This window comes from Mytilus californianus, unplaced genomic scaffold, assembly GCF_021869535.1.
Source record: "Mytilus californianus isolate M0D057914Y unplaced genomic scaffold, xbMytCali1.0.p SCAF_6, whole genome shotgun sequence".
Taxonomy (NCBI): Eukaryota; Metazoa; Mollusca; class Bivalvia; order Mytilida; family Mytilidae; genus Mytilus; species Mytilus californianus.
In genome coordinates this window covers 2762459-2776453 of record NW_026262712.1, presented here as the reverse complement: position 1 = coordinate 2776453, position 13995 = coordinate 2762459, and the positions used below count along the sequence as shown (strand labels likewise).

Sequence of the window (13995 nt, the reverse complement as noted above, 5' to 3'; positions counted from 1 at the left end):
ATTCAGCAAAAACCTTTTATCCACATTTTCTCACAGAAACATACACACTTTCTCCCTACAAATACAAAATACAAAATACTAATAAAAATGTTACAATTTTTTAATTTTCACAACTTTTTCCATCTTCAGTATTCCTTGACTCACTGCATCAGTCATTAGTTTTGTAGTTCGTACATCTTGAAAATCTTCAGTTAGTACTTTGTTAAATCTAAAGTAATCTCGTTCCCCTCTAAGGAGAACTTCAAACTCTTTACGGTCCATATAAAACAATATCAGACGTTCTCTTTGCGTTTTTCCAATTAAAATGTCCATACCACACCGGTTTTTTTTCAAAACAATTTTATTAATAATTCCACTTTCTTGTACGGTATTATTATGTTCTTTCAATTTATCACATGATTGTACACCTGTTGACGTAGTGGATACACTATCACTATTATTCGTTTGACTAATTGTACATTTTGATACTAAATTTTCTTTTTCTACGGTACATATATTCTTTTCAAATCTCTCAACAGGTAATCCATGTTTACTTTTATTTACATTGTTTACAATTTTACTGGTTACACAATTTGATGACAAAGACAATTCATTACCTGTATCGATTGAACACATATCTATATTTGGACTATTTACAATTTCAATGTTACCTTTAGCGGAGGCCTCAGGCGGGTTATCTTCAAAGTCCATTTTATCTGAGGTATTTGTCGATATCTTTTCACTCGGTATTTGATTATTTTCAGATGAACGATCTGAATATATCACATCAGTATGATTTTCAACATTTTCAACATTTTCATTATTATTGTTATATTCTCGCATTCGTTTCTTGTCACGATTGACTGTAGAGTTCGACTTTCGTTTACTTTTACTACTATCTTGATTCGTAAATACTATGGATATACGGGCCCTGTCATTTTCACCATGCACAGTGAATGCAATATTCCGAAATTGTTCACATGCGTTTTCTATAGTACTCATCAATAAAGATGGAAGTCTCTCCATTATGATTATTGTCAAAACAGTATTATAATTCACCCTCGGGTAGCCTCTTACAATCCGACAATATTTACAATATTTCAAACAGTTACAAACGACGGTTTTTTCAATATAAATGAAAAAAACTTACTTCTAAAACAAGTTAGAATGTTAATATTCCATATTTCAGCTTGGATATCCGAGCAATTACTTATTCCAGAGTAATATTTTCACTTCACACAAAAACAACGTCCTTTCAAGTAAAGGTCCACTCGACCACCAAGAATGGGAATCTTGCATGATACCACTACACCAGCGGCGCTTCAATATGAAGTAGTGAATTTTATCTATTTCTATATCACTGTGATACTACAATTTGTCAACTGTTCACCATAAAATAGATAAACTTGTCATATGCATCTAACATTCTTGCAACAGACTTGTAATTAAATCGAGAAAACTGTTACTTGCAATAGGAGCAAAAATTGGTAAGAAGCAAGGGGTTTTGCGTAAAAAGGTGGCAAAATCTGCCCCCAGTGAGAGTCGAACTCACGACCCCTGGTTTACGAGACCAGTGCTCTAACCACTGAGCTATAGGGGCTTTGACGCATCGTTCGCTTAATGTAGTATATGTTCATCAGGCAAGATTTCTTTCTAAATTTGATGTAAAAAGCCAAAATCAGGATAGAATACTAGAAAAAATCATCTTGTTCAGTTCCTTTTCAAAGGAAAGCATGCATTTAGCCAATAAAATTAATAATATGATGCTTTGGCTAAAACCAACGAAAGTGCAATTAACCTAGCTAAATAAATAAGTTGGAAATCAAACATACATATACATATTAACTGCTTGGTGCATTCAAGGAAAACAAAATATCTACATGAAAAGAAAATAAATCTTATCCTTTCTGTATTAGTGTTTCAATTTTTAAAGAGTGTAAAAGGTGCCAAAAATTTGCGCCGCCCGGGAATCGAACCCGGGTCGCAAGAATGGGAATCTTGCATTTTTTTTTTTTTATCTTTATTATATTCACAATTTGTATATACATATCACAGTTTCAATTACACAAAAATGAAAACATTGTCAATAGTTATTGTCCTTTCGCTGAAATGAATCATAAATGAAACATTATCTATATTGCGTGAAATATTTGTCACGAACATGATTGTCTGATTATAAATTTTTGTATACTCATATTTTTATATATATCATTTTCTATAGAAAAACATCATATCCCTATACTTATATTCAATTTCATTCTAATCTACCATTCAGCTCCTACATTCAAAATTATAAAAAGCTTACACAGAATGCAATGAAAAATCAAAGAGTTAAGTGTTTGTACAGTCTTACTGTCCGACATATGACGAAAATTGATACAATCGATATAATAGTTCGCATAGGGCTGGTCTCCATTCCACCACGCAAATAAAATCAAAAGTATTAAATATCAAGTCACTTATCAGCAACAATAAGACAAGCAAACAACATCACAAAATAATTATCATTATTCAGCAAAAACCTTTTATCCACATTTTCTCACAGAAACATACACACTTTCTCCCTACAAATACAAAATACAAAATACTAATAAAAATGTTACAATTTTTTAATTTTCACAACTTTTTCCATCTTCAGTATTCCTTGACTCACTGCATCAGTCATTAGTTTTGTAGTTCGTACATCTTGAAAATCTTCAGTTAGTACTTTGTTAAATCTAAAGTAATCTCGTTCCCCTCTAAGGAGAACTTCAAACTCTTTACGGTCCATATAAAACAATATCAGACGTTCTCTTTGCGTTTTTCCAATTAAAATGTCCATACCACACCGGTTTTTTTTCAAAACAATTTTATTAATAATTCCACTTTCTTGTACGGTATTATTATGTTCTTTCAATTTATCACATGATTGTACACCTGTTGACGTAGTGGATACACTATCACTATTATTCGTTTGACTAATTGTACATTTTGATACTAAATTTTCTTTTTCTACGGTACATATATTCTTTTCAAATCTCTCAACAGGTAATCCATGTTTACTTTTATTTACATTGTTTACAATTTTACTGGTTACACAATTTGATGACAAAGACAATTCATTACCTGTATCGATTGAACACATATCTATATTTGGACTATTTACAATTTCAATGTTACCTTTAGCGGAGGCCTCAGGCGGGTTATCTTCAAAGTCCATTTTATCTGAGGTATTTGTCGATATCTTTTCACTCGGTATTTGATTATTTTCAGATGAACGATCTGAATATATCACATCAGTATGATTTTCAACATTTTCAACATTTTCATTATTATTGTTATATTCTCGCATTCGTTTCTTGTCACGATTGACTGTAGAGTTCGACTTTCGTTTACTTTTACTACTATCTTGATTCGTAAATACTATGGATATACGGGCCCTGTCATTTTCACCATGCACAGTGAATGCAATATTCCGAAATTGTTCACATGCGTTTTCTATAGTACTCATCAATAAAGATGGAAGTCTCTCCATTATGATTATTGTCAAAACAGTATTATAATTCACCCTCGGGTAGCCTCTTACAATCCGACAATATTTACAATATTTCAAACAGTTACAAACGACGGTTTTTTCAATATAAATGAAAAAAACTTACTTCTAAAACAAGTTAGAATGTTAATATTCCATATTTCAGCTTGGATATCCGAGCAATTACTTATTCCAGAGTAATATTTTCACTTCACACAAAAACAACGTCCTTTCAAGTAAAGGTCCACTCGACCACCAAGAATGGGAATCTTGCATGATACCACTACACCAGCGGCGCTTCAATATGAAGTAGTGAATTTTATCTATTTCTATATCACTGTGATACTACAATTTGTCAACTGTTCACCATAAAATAGATAAACTTGTCATATGCATCTAACATTCTTGCAACAGACTTGTAATTAAATCGAGAAAACTGTTACTTGCAATAGGAGCAAAAATTGGTAAGAAGCAAGGGGTTTTGCGTAAAAAGGTGGCAAAATCTGCCCCCAGTGAGAGTCGAACTCACGACCCCTGGTTTACGAGACCAGTGCTCTAACCACTGAGCTATAGGGGCTTTGACGCATCGTTCGCTTAATGTAGTATATGTTCATCAGGCAAGATTTCTTTCTAAATTTGATGTAAAAAGCCAAAATCAGGATAGAATACTAGAAAAAATCATCTTGTTCAGTTCCTTTTCAAAGGAAAGCATGCATTTAGCTAATAAAATTAATAATATGATGCTTTGGCTAAAACCAACGAAAGTGCAATTAACCTAGCTAAATAAATAAGTTGGAAATCAAACATACATATACATATTAACTGCTTGGTGCATTCAAGGAAAACAAAATATCTACATGAAAAGAAAATAAATCTTATCCTTTCTGTATTAGTGTTTCAATTTTTAAAGAGTGTAAAAGGTGCCAAAAATTTGCGCCGCCCGGGAATCGAACCCGGGTCGCAAGAATGGGAATCTTGCATTTTTTTTTTTTTATCTTTATTATATTCACAATTTGTATATACATATCACAGTTTCAATTACACAAAAATGAAAACATTGTCAATAGTTATTGTCCTTTCGCTGAAATGAATCATAAATGAAACATTATCTATATTGCGTGAAATATTTGTCACGAACATGATTGTCTGATTATAAATTTTTGTATACTCATATTTTTATATATATCATTTTCTATAGAAAAACATCATATCCCTATACTTATATTCAATTTCATTCTAATCTACCATTCAGCTCCTACATTCAAAATTATAAAAAGCTTACACAGAATGCAATGAAAAATCAAAGAGTTAAGTGTTTGTACAGTCTTACTGTCCGACATATGACGAAAATTGATACAATCGAAATAATAGTTCGCATAGGGCTGGTCTCCATTCCACCACGCAAATAAAATCAAAAGTATTAAATATCAAGTCACTTATCAGCAACAATAAGACAAGCAAACAACATCACAAAATAATTATCATTATTCAGCAAAAACCTTTTATCCACATTTTCTCACAGAAACATACACACTTTCTCCCTACAAATACAAAATACAAAATACTAATAAAAATGTTACAATTTTTTAATTTTCACAACTTTTTCCATCTTCAGTATTCCTTGACTCACTGCATCAGTCATTAGTTTTGTAGTTCGTACATCTTGAAAATCTTCAGTTAGTACTTTGTTAAATCTAAAGTAATCTCGTTCCCCTCTAAGGAGAACTTCAAACTCTTTACGGTCCATATAAAACAATATCAGACGTTCTCTTTGCGTTTTTCCAATTAAAATGTCCATACCACACCGGTTTTTTTTCAAAACAATTTTATTACTAATTCCACTTTCTTGTACGGTATTATTATGTTCTTTCAATTTATCACATGATTGTACACCTGTTGACGTAGTGGATACACTATCACTATTATTCGTTTGACTAATTGTACATTTTGATACTAAATTTTCTTTTTCTACGGTACATATATTCTTTTCAAATCTCTCAACAGGTAATCCATGTTTACTTTTATTTACATTGTTTACAATTTTACTGGTTACACAATTTGATGACAAAGACAATTCATTACCTGTATCGATTGAACACATATCTATATTTGGACTATTTACAATTTCAATGTTACCTTTAGCGGAGGCCTCAGGCGGGTTATCTTCAAAGTCCATTTTATCTGAGGTATTTGTCGATATCTTTTCACTCGGTATTTGATTATTTTCAGATGAACGATCTGAATATATCACATCAGTATGATTTTCAACATTTTCAACATTTTCATTATTATTGTTATATTCTCGCATTCGTTTCTTGTCACGATTGACTGTAGAGTTCGACTTTCGTTTACTTTTACTACTATCTTGATTCGTAAATACTATGGATATACGGGCCCTGTCATTTTCACCATGCACAGTGAATGCAATATTCCGAAATTGTTCACATGCGTTTTCTATAGTACTCATCAATAAAGATGGAAGTCTCTCCATTATGATTATTGTCAAAACAGTATTATAATTCACCCTCGGGTAGCCTCTTACAATCCGACAATATTTACAATATTTCAAACAGTTACAAACGACGGTTTTTTCAATATAAATGAAAAAAACTTACTTCTAAAACAAGTTAGAATGTTAATATTCCATATTTCAGCTTGGATATCCGAGCAATTACTTATTCCAGAGTAATATTTTCACTTCACACAAAAACAACGTCCTTTCAAGTAAAGGTCCACTCGACCACCAAGAATGGGAATCTTGCATGATACCACTACACCAGCGGCGCTTCAATATGAAGTAGTGAATTTTATCTATTTCTATATCACTGTGATACTACAATTTGTCAACTGTTCACCATAAAATAGATAAACTTGTCATATGCATCTAACATTCTTGCAACAGACTTGTAATTAAATCGAGAAAACTGTTACTTGCAATAGGAGCAAAAATTGGTAAGAAGCAAGGGGTTTTGCGTAAAAAGGTGGCAAAATCTGCCCCCAGTGAGAGTCGAACTCACGACCCCTGGTTTACGAGACCAGTGCTCTAACCACTGAGCTATAGGGGCTTTGACGCATCGTTCGCTTAATGTAGTATATGTTCATCAGGCAAGATTTCTTTCTAAATTTGATGTAAAAAGCCAAAATCAGGATAGAATACTAGAAAAAATCATCTTGTTCAGTTCCTTTTCAAAGGAAAGCATGCATTTAGCCAATAAAATTAATAATATGATGCTTTGGCTAAAACCAACGAAAGTGCAATTAACCTAGCTAAATAAATAAGTTGGAAATCAAACATACATATACATATTAACTGCTTGGTGCATTCAAGGAAAACAAAATATCTACATGAAAAGAAAATAAATCTTATCCTTTCTGTATTAGTGTTTCAATTTTTAAAGAGTGTAAAAGGTGCCAAAAATTTGCGCCGCCCGGGAATCGAACCCGGGTCGCAAGAATGGGAATCTTGCATGATACCACTACACCAGCGGCGCTTCAATATGAAGTAGTGAATTTTATCTATTTCTATATCACTGTGATACTACAATTTGTCAACTGTTCACCATAAAATAGATAAACTTGTCATATGCATCTAACATTCTTGCAACAGACCTGTAATTAAATCGAGAAAACTGTTACTTGCAATAGGAGCAAAAATTGGTAAGAAGCAAGGGGGTTTGCGTAAAAAGGTGGCAAAATCTGCCCCCAGTGCAGAACGGAATGGACCAATCACTCATATAATAATCTTACACCATATGCATTTTGGATTCAAACAAATTTTCATTGGAGTTGAACATTTCATTAGTTCCCTCTGAATTATTACATAAAGAAGTACCTTTGCATTTATTTATATATCTGTACAATGTCACATTGAAAATATGTTAGATTTCTCTAGGATCCTCTAGGGACTTCATTCGTGGGTACTGGACTGGATTCCGTTTAACTGGACTTCTATTCCTGTGAGAACAGATAAATTGCTTTAAATTTCCGTACATGTAAGGTGTTGTATTTAATCGTTCATTCAATATAATAAAAAAAAATGTCTTTATCTGTCATTGTCTGTGTTCTATGCATGTGTTTTTTAAAAAAAAAGAGGCCACACAGCAATTACGTATTTCAACATGTTGAATGTTGTTTTTATTTTTTATTTTACTTTCTCTGACTATAGATAAACGTTGGCATTCTTGATAAACTTTATTCGTATTTGTCATTGTTTCGTTTTTATAGGCCACTCAAACGTATTTTCTGAACTGTCAAGTACTATCTTTGTCTTGAAAATACAGCATGTAGCACCAAATCTATTTGAACTGGTATAAAAACGTTATCAAAATCAAATAAGGAGATGTGGAATGAATGCCAATGAAACACCTATCCAACAGTCTAAAAAAAGTGAATTTAAGCAACTTCAAACTATTTTCAAAATGTTTTATTAATGGTTTAAGTACATTATACTCCAAATTAAGACCAGAAAGAAATGACAGTTCTATTATTGGTATTTCTGTAATGACTTGTATCCAATATTTTAACTTCGAAGTTTTTTTGTTTCAAATTAAAGCTTTTTTTTTTTGGAAGAAACCCTGAATATCTATGTCGTTGTGCGAAATATCCGTTATATTGCTCACTGACGCTTAATCTATGCCTTGATTGTTAAATAATTACACGCCGGGATCTTTCAACAAAAGGGAAATGTTTGTTTTCCTAATACAAAATTGGATCAATTCGTGAGACATCTGTATTTTTTTTTTATCATTGAACGAAACCTCGAATAAATTCGTCATTCTAAAAATATGAAAAAAAAAAAACGATGAGTTGAGCTGTTGCCGTTTGAAAAGACTTTTTCTTGAGGTATGTACGTTCCCTTGAATTTCTTATAGTGTGAAATAAGAAGCTGTTGCATTTTTTTTAGGAAAGGAGAATGACACGTTAAATCCTAGTAGTGTGTCAGTGTCCAAAGCGTCAACTGCGTCAACTAACAACGTAATTGAGGGTCATGATCGTGGTCCTTTATTCTTTAATTTTGGGACTTTTTTCTCGATTCCTTTAAAAAAAAAAAAAGGCCCATTTTTCTCTACTCTTTATGATTTAGCACCCTATAATTCTCTATTCTTTAAAATTTGTTTTGCCTATTTTTCTATGTTCCCTTTTTTTTTTTTTTTTTGGTACTTTTTGCCCATTACTCTCTATTCTGTAAACCCATTTAGACCATCGTAATTGAATCCCGAATACCAGAATGCTGGAAATCGGTCAGACTGGATACTTGTTAAATGATTCGCATCAACTCTATTGATTTAAATAAGTTCGAAATTGAAAAAAAAAACTATTCCCAGAGAAAGCAATCTTACAAAAAAAAAAAACCAAACAGGACGATTATAACATGTATTACACAGAAAAGATTTTTGCTTGAAGTCAACAATTTACATGTACAATTATTGACTTTTGATGAGATATGATATTCACCGAGGACAACAACCGAGGGTGAATGTCATATCTCTAGGGTTGATAAATCATTTTCTCTAATTCTTCGTCAATTTATCCCTTTCTGCACCCATTGTATAAAAAAAATTTAATCAACGTGTGGTTCGTTTGATCTCAGTTCTTCATTGGTTAAAATCCGATTATGACGTCGAATTTTCTTGCTTTCCTCTAAATTTCCTATTGTGACGGCATGAAAAAAGGCGACCATGCCTGATGACGTCACATAGAAAGAACACATCTTTTTGCAGATCATTCGAAAAGAGGGAATAAATTTGCCTGCGTATTGTTTAAAAATCATTAGAGAAAAAGATTCCACCACCAAATCTCGTGTAATACGATATTTATCCACTCTCGACAGTTAAATTTTAAATATTTAAAACGCTCGGCGAGCCTCGCGTTTTAAATTTGAAAATTTAACTGTCTCGAGTGGATAAATATCGTATCACATTCGATGCAGTGGTAGAATCTATATTTCTCTAATTATTCGTCAATTTATCCCTTTCTGCACCCATTGTATAAAAAAAATTTAATCAACGTGTGGTTCGTTTGATCTCAGTTCTTCATTGGTTAAAATCCGATTATGACGTCGAATTTTCTTGCTTTCCTCTAAATTTCCTAGTGTGACGGCATGAAAAAAGGCGACCATGCCTGATGACGTCACATAGAAAGAACACATCTTTTTGCAGATCATTCGAAAAGAGGGAATAAATTTGCCTGCGTATTGTTTAAAAATCATTAGAGAAAAAGATTCCACCACCAAATCTCGTGTAATACGATATTTATCCACTCTCGACAGTTAAATTTTAAATATTTAAAACGCTCGGCGAGCCTCGCGTTTTAAATTTGAAAATTTAACTGTCTCGAGTGGATAAATATCGTATCACACTCGATGCAGTGGTAGAATCTATATTTCTCTAATTCTTCGTCAATTTATCCCTTTCTGCACCCATTGTATAAAAAAAATTTAATCAACGTGTGGTTCGTTTGATCTCAGTTCTTCATTGGTTAAAATCCGATTATGACGTCGAATTTTCTTGCTTTCCTCTAAATTTCCTATTGTGACGGCATGAAAAAAGGCGACCATGCCTGATGACGTCACATAGAAAGAACACATCTTTTTGCAGATCATTCGAAAAGAGGGAATAAATTTGCCTGCGTATTGTTTAAAAATCATTAGAGAAAAAGATTCCACCACCAAATCTCGTGTAATACGATATTTATCCACTCTCGACAGTTAAATTTTAAATATTTAAAACGCTCGGCGAGCCTCGCGTTTTAAATTTGAAAATTTAACTGTCTCGAGTGGATAAATATCGTATCACACTCGATGCAGTGGTAGAATCTATATGTATCAACTGAAATCAAAGTTCAACAATTGTTATATTATATGACTTTTTATCCTTCTCCAATTTTCGAGTATCTGCTCAGGATACTTTTAAAACTGCTCCCTGTTTTTATACTAAATATATCATCTGCTTTTGCAGTTGCTAATTTTCATAAGTTGAAATATTCAATAAAGTTTACTTAAAAGAAATACACCGAAAACGAGAAGAAGATAAAAAAAAAATACACCAAAAGCAAGAAAAAATACGGGAATTTACATGACGTTATAAACCTACGTCATTGACGTTGCCTTGGAATATCTATATTTAGGTACATGGACGCTGTTCCAAATCTTATATTAACCTCTCGTGATTCTTTCCGCGATGAATATAATGTTTTATCAAAGAGGCTTTCCTTTGCTTTTAGCCAATGAGAAAGCAGAAAATTTATAGTCATATAATAATTTTGTTTTTCTATCATCTCGAAATCTTCCACACATATATTTTGTTAATACTATATCATTTGAATTGTAAATAAAACACCAACATTTTATATCAGTACAAAAATGATCGAAGTGAAGTGATTTTAACGAATAAAATGTATAGCCTGAGGAAATATTTCTCTTCAATCGTTCGCACAACACATTGGAAGAATTGAGATTTTCACTGATCTCTGGCATCATTGTCATGTTCCAAAAAATATTAAAAAGTCGAACGAAAGTGTTTAAACACTTTTCCCGCGTTAGGCAGTGATATATGTTCCTTGTCTACAGATCGCGCTAGGGACATATATGTCCCTTATTAGAACAACGTAGAGAAAATTATCAAAACAACAAAAGAATAATAAAACAGTTTTACTATTTGAACACATAAAAATAATCTAACTAGTTTTAAACAACCATTTTTTTTTTGAAAAATGCCTGTACCAAGTCAGGAAACAGACAGATGTTTTCCATTGGTTCCGATGGCCGATAAAGTATAACGTTTGAACTTATCAGTTTTTATGGACGTAACCTTTTTGAATTTAGCTTCGAGCTCGGTATTTTTGTTAATAGTTTATTATCTTGCTTTATCAGGGTTTCGTCAACAGTAGCATGTATGATGGATCTACACAAATACCCTGTGGATGTGCAAGTTTGTCCATTAATACTTAGCAGTTGTAAGTATTTTGATGTATACATATACTCTATGGATGTCCAAGTTTGTGCGTTGATACTTAGTAAACATACTCTCTAATGATGTGGAACGGGTACCCAATTATATCCCTCATTACTTCAATGCAATTTTATCCAAATTGAGGGGCAGATTTTTTATTCCCTATATTAGACTGCAAAATTTCAGTTACTTTCTCATACTAGTAGCCCCCTTCATGATTTCTTGGAGATTTCTTGGAGGGTCATGACCGGCATTTAAGAGAGCAATACTGTGTTGAGTATTGATAGGGTCATTGGATTAACTTCCTGGTTAAAATCGAAAATAAAATTTGAACCATTTACTCGGACAATCATCATCCCTATACATTTCAGAATCACTTAAATTTAACAGGAGTTGAAATGTTAATGACTACCCTTTATATATACTACAAACTTAAGCATCTTTACATACTTTTTATCTCGGTACAATATCCCATTTAAAAGATGGTAGATTTATTAAGGGGCTTCATTCGTGGGTACTGGACTGGTATCCTATTTCATGTGCAATATTGTCTATTAATAGTCAATAAACATATTCTCTAATGATGTGCAAGTTTGTGTATTAATACTTAGTAAACATACTCTCTAATGATATGCAAGTTTGTGTATTAATACTTAGTAAACATACTACATTGTAGCTAATGATGTGCAAGTTTGTGTATTAATACTTTTAAGTTAGTAAACATACTCTATAATGATGTGCAAGTTTGTGTAGTAATACTTAGTAAACATACTCTCTAATAATGTGCAAGTTTGTGTATTAATACTTAGTAAACATACTCTCTAATGATGTGCAAGTTTGTGTATTAATACTTAGTAAACATTCTCTCTAATGATGTGCAAGTTTGTGTATTAATACTTAGTAAACATACTCTCTAATGATGTGCAAGTTTGTGTATTTATACTTAGTAAAAATACTCTTTAATGATGTGTAAGTTTGTGTATTAATACTTATTCATACTCTCTAATGATGTGCAAGTTTGTGTATTAATACTTAGTAAACATACTCTCTAATGATATGCAAGTTTGTGTAATAATACTTAGTAAACATACTCTCTAATGATGTGCAAGTTTGTGTATTAATACTTAGTAAACATACTCTCTAATGATGTGCAAGTTTGTCCATTAATACTTAATAGCTGTACGTAAAGAACACAAATACTTCATAGATGTGCGTGTTGATACTTACTAGTGAGCCTCCTCATGGGGTTTTTGATTATGTGATTACTTGGCCGTTTTTATAGTGATTATTTGATTACCAGACCAAATATTTCATGATTATTTGATTATTTGATAATCTGGGACTGTATTTTTGATTATTTGATTATCTTGTTTAAAAAGAATGATTAATGATTATGTGATTATATTGGCAAAAAATTTGTGATTGTGTGATTACTTGGCCACCCCCATGAGGGCCTCACTAGTCTAACTGTCATGATACACTCAAAACTATGACGATGTGCAAGTTTGTCTAGCAATACTCAGTCCATTGACATGACATCTATAACTAAGAGGCTCAAAATCTTGTACGTTTCTACTAATACCTATAGTATATGTATATGTGAGCATATTGTTATAGAAATATACTCTACAACGTTATAATATAAAATCTAATTTGATTTGATTGTTTATTTTCTATTGATTGTACACCCACGAGGTGGTATTGTTGTAGCTTGCTCGATCCCTACTCGGGTCAAATCTAAGACAATAAAATGAGTATTTGATACTTCTCCGCTTTGCACGCAGCATTTAGGAGTAAGAACAAAAAAACGGCTGCTAGGACTTGGAATAATGAATCAGGCTAAGGTGCCATGTCTTCTCGCGCACTATTTAGTTATAGACTAGCAAGAACAAATCTGACTTTATTGGTCTAGTACAAAACAGAGGTAATTTCAGCTAAGATGCTCATCCTTATATGCAGATAGTAATTACACAGGATGTTAAAATTAACCCGTCCATCAATTCATAAATATTAATTGTCAATTAATGAGTAGCCTTTGGGAAGTCTGGATGGAGGACAAGTGATTATTTCACCAATTATATAGTCCATTTAGTGAATAATTCAAAGTCTTGTGAATGTGTTGGCCGCATCTAATCCAGTGAACATGAAATAAATTCACAGAAACATCTAAGCTGCTTCATCTCTAGAAGTTGACTAGAGGATGAGTTGAAAACTAAACTTTCACTTTCTGTTTAGCAATATACCTACAGCGTCTACGTATTGAATATAGTTCCCATTTGATACTTTATTACAGGGTTCGTGTTTCCTGTCTCGATTTTCTCAGTAGATAGAAACTGCTTCATGGAAGCTATTACATCAAGGGTCCAAAACAGTAAAGTTGAGATTTGTATCGTCGCTATCATTTAATGGTTGACCGTTATTAAAATGTTCCAGCTGCAGGATTAGAAATATTGTAGGACGATGGCAATGGATATCAATATATGACTTTCGTTATTTTACAGTCGTGCCATTGAAAATGAAACACTTTATATTTGCAAATATCTAATTTCATCATTG

The 13995-nt window shown here is 32.4% G+C and overlaps 4 non-coding genes across 4 annotated transcripts; all 4 read right to left on the bottom strand.

Moving 5' to 3' along the window:
* Positions 1–1506: 1506 nt before the first annotated feature.
* On the bottom strand, positions 1507–1579 carry Trnat-cgu (transfer RNA threonine (anticodon CGU)). The gene has a single exon. It is a non-coding gene; the product is annotated as a tRNA-Thr (tRNA).
* Positions 1580–3994: 2415 nt separating this feature from the next.
* Positions 3995–4067, bottom strand: Trnat-cgu (transfer RNA threonine (anticodon CGU)). Its single transcript has one exon. It is a non-coding gene; the product is annotated as a tRNA-Thr (tRNA).
* A 2415-nt stretch (positions 4068–6482) lies between these two features.
* Trnat-cgu (transfer RNA threonine (anticodon CGU)) lies at positions 6483–6555 on the bottom strand. Its single transcript has one exon. It is a non-coding gene; the product is annotated as a tRNA-Thr (tRNA).
* Positions 6556–6910: 355 nt separating this feature from the next.
* Trnag-ccc (transfer RNA glycine (anticodon CCC)) lies at positions 6911–6981 on the bottom strand. The gene has a single exon. It is a non-coding gene; the product is annotated as a tRNA-Gly (tRNA).
* Between the last annotated feature and the right edge of the window lie 7014 nt (positions 6982–13995).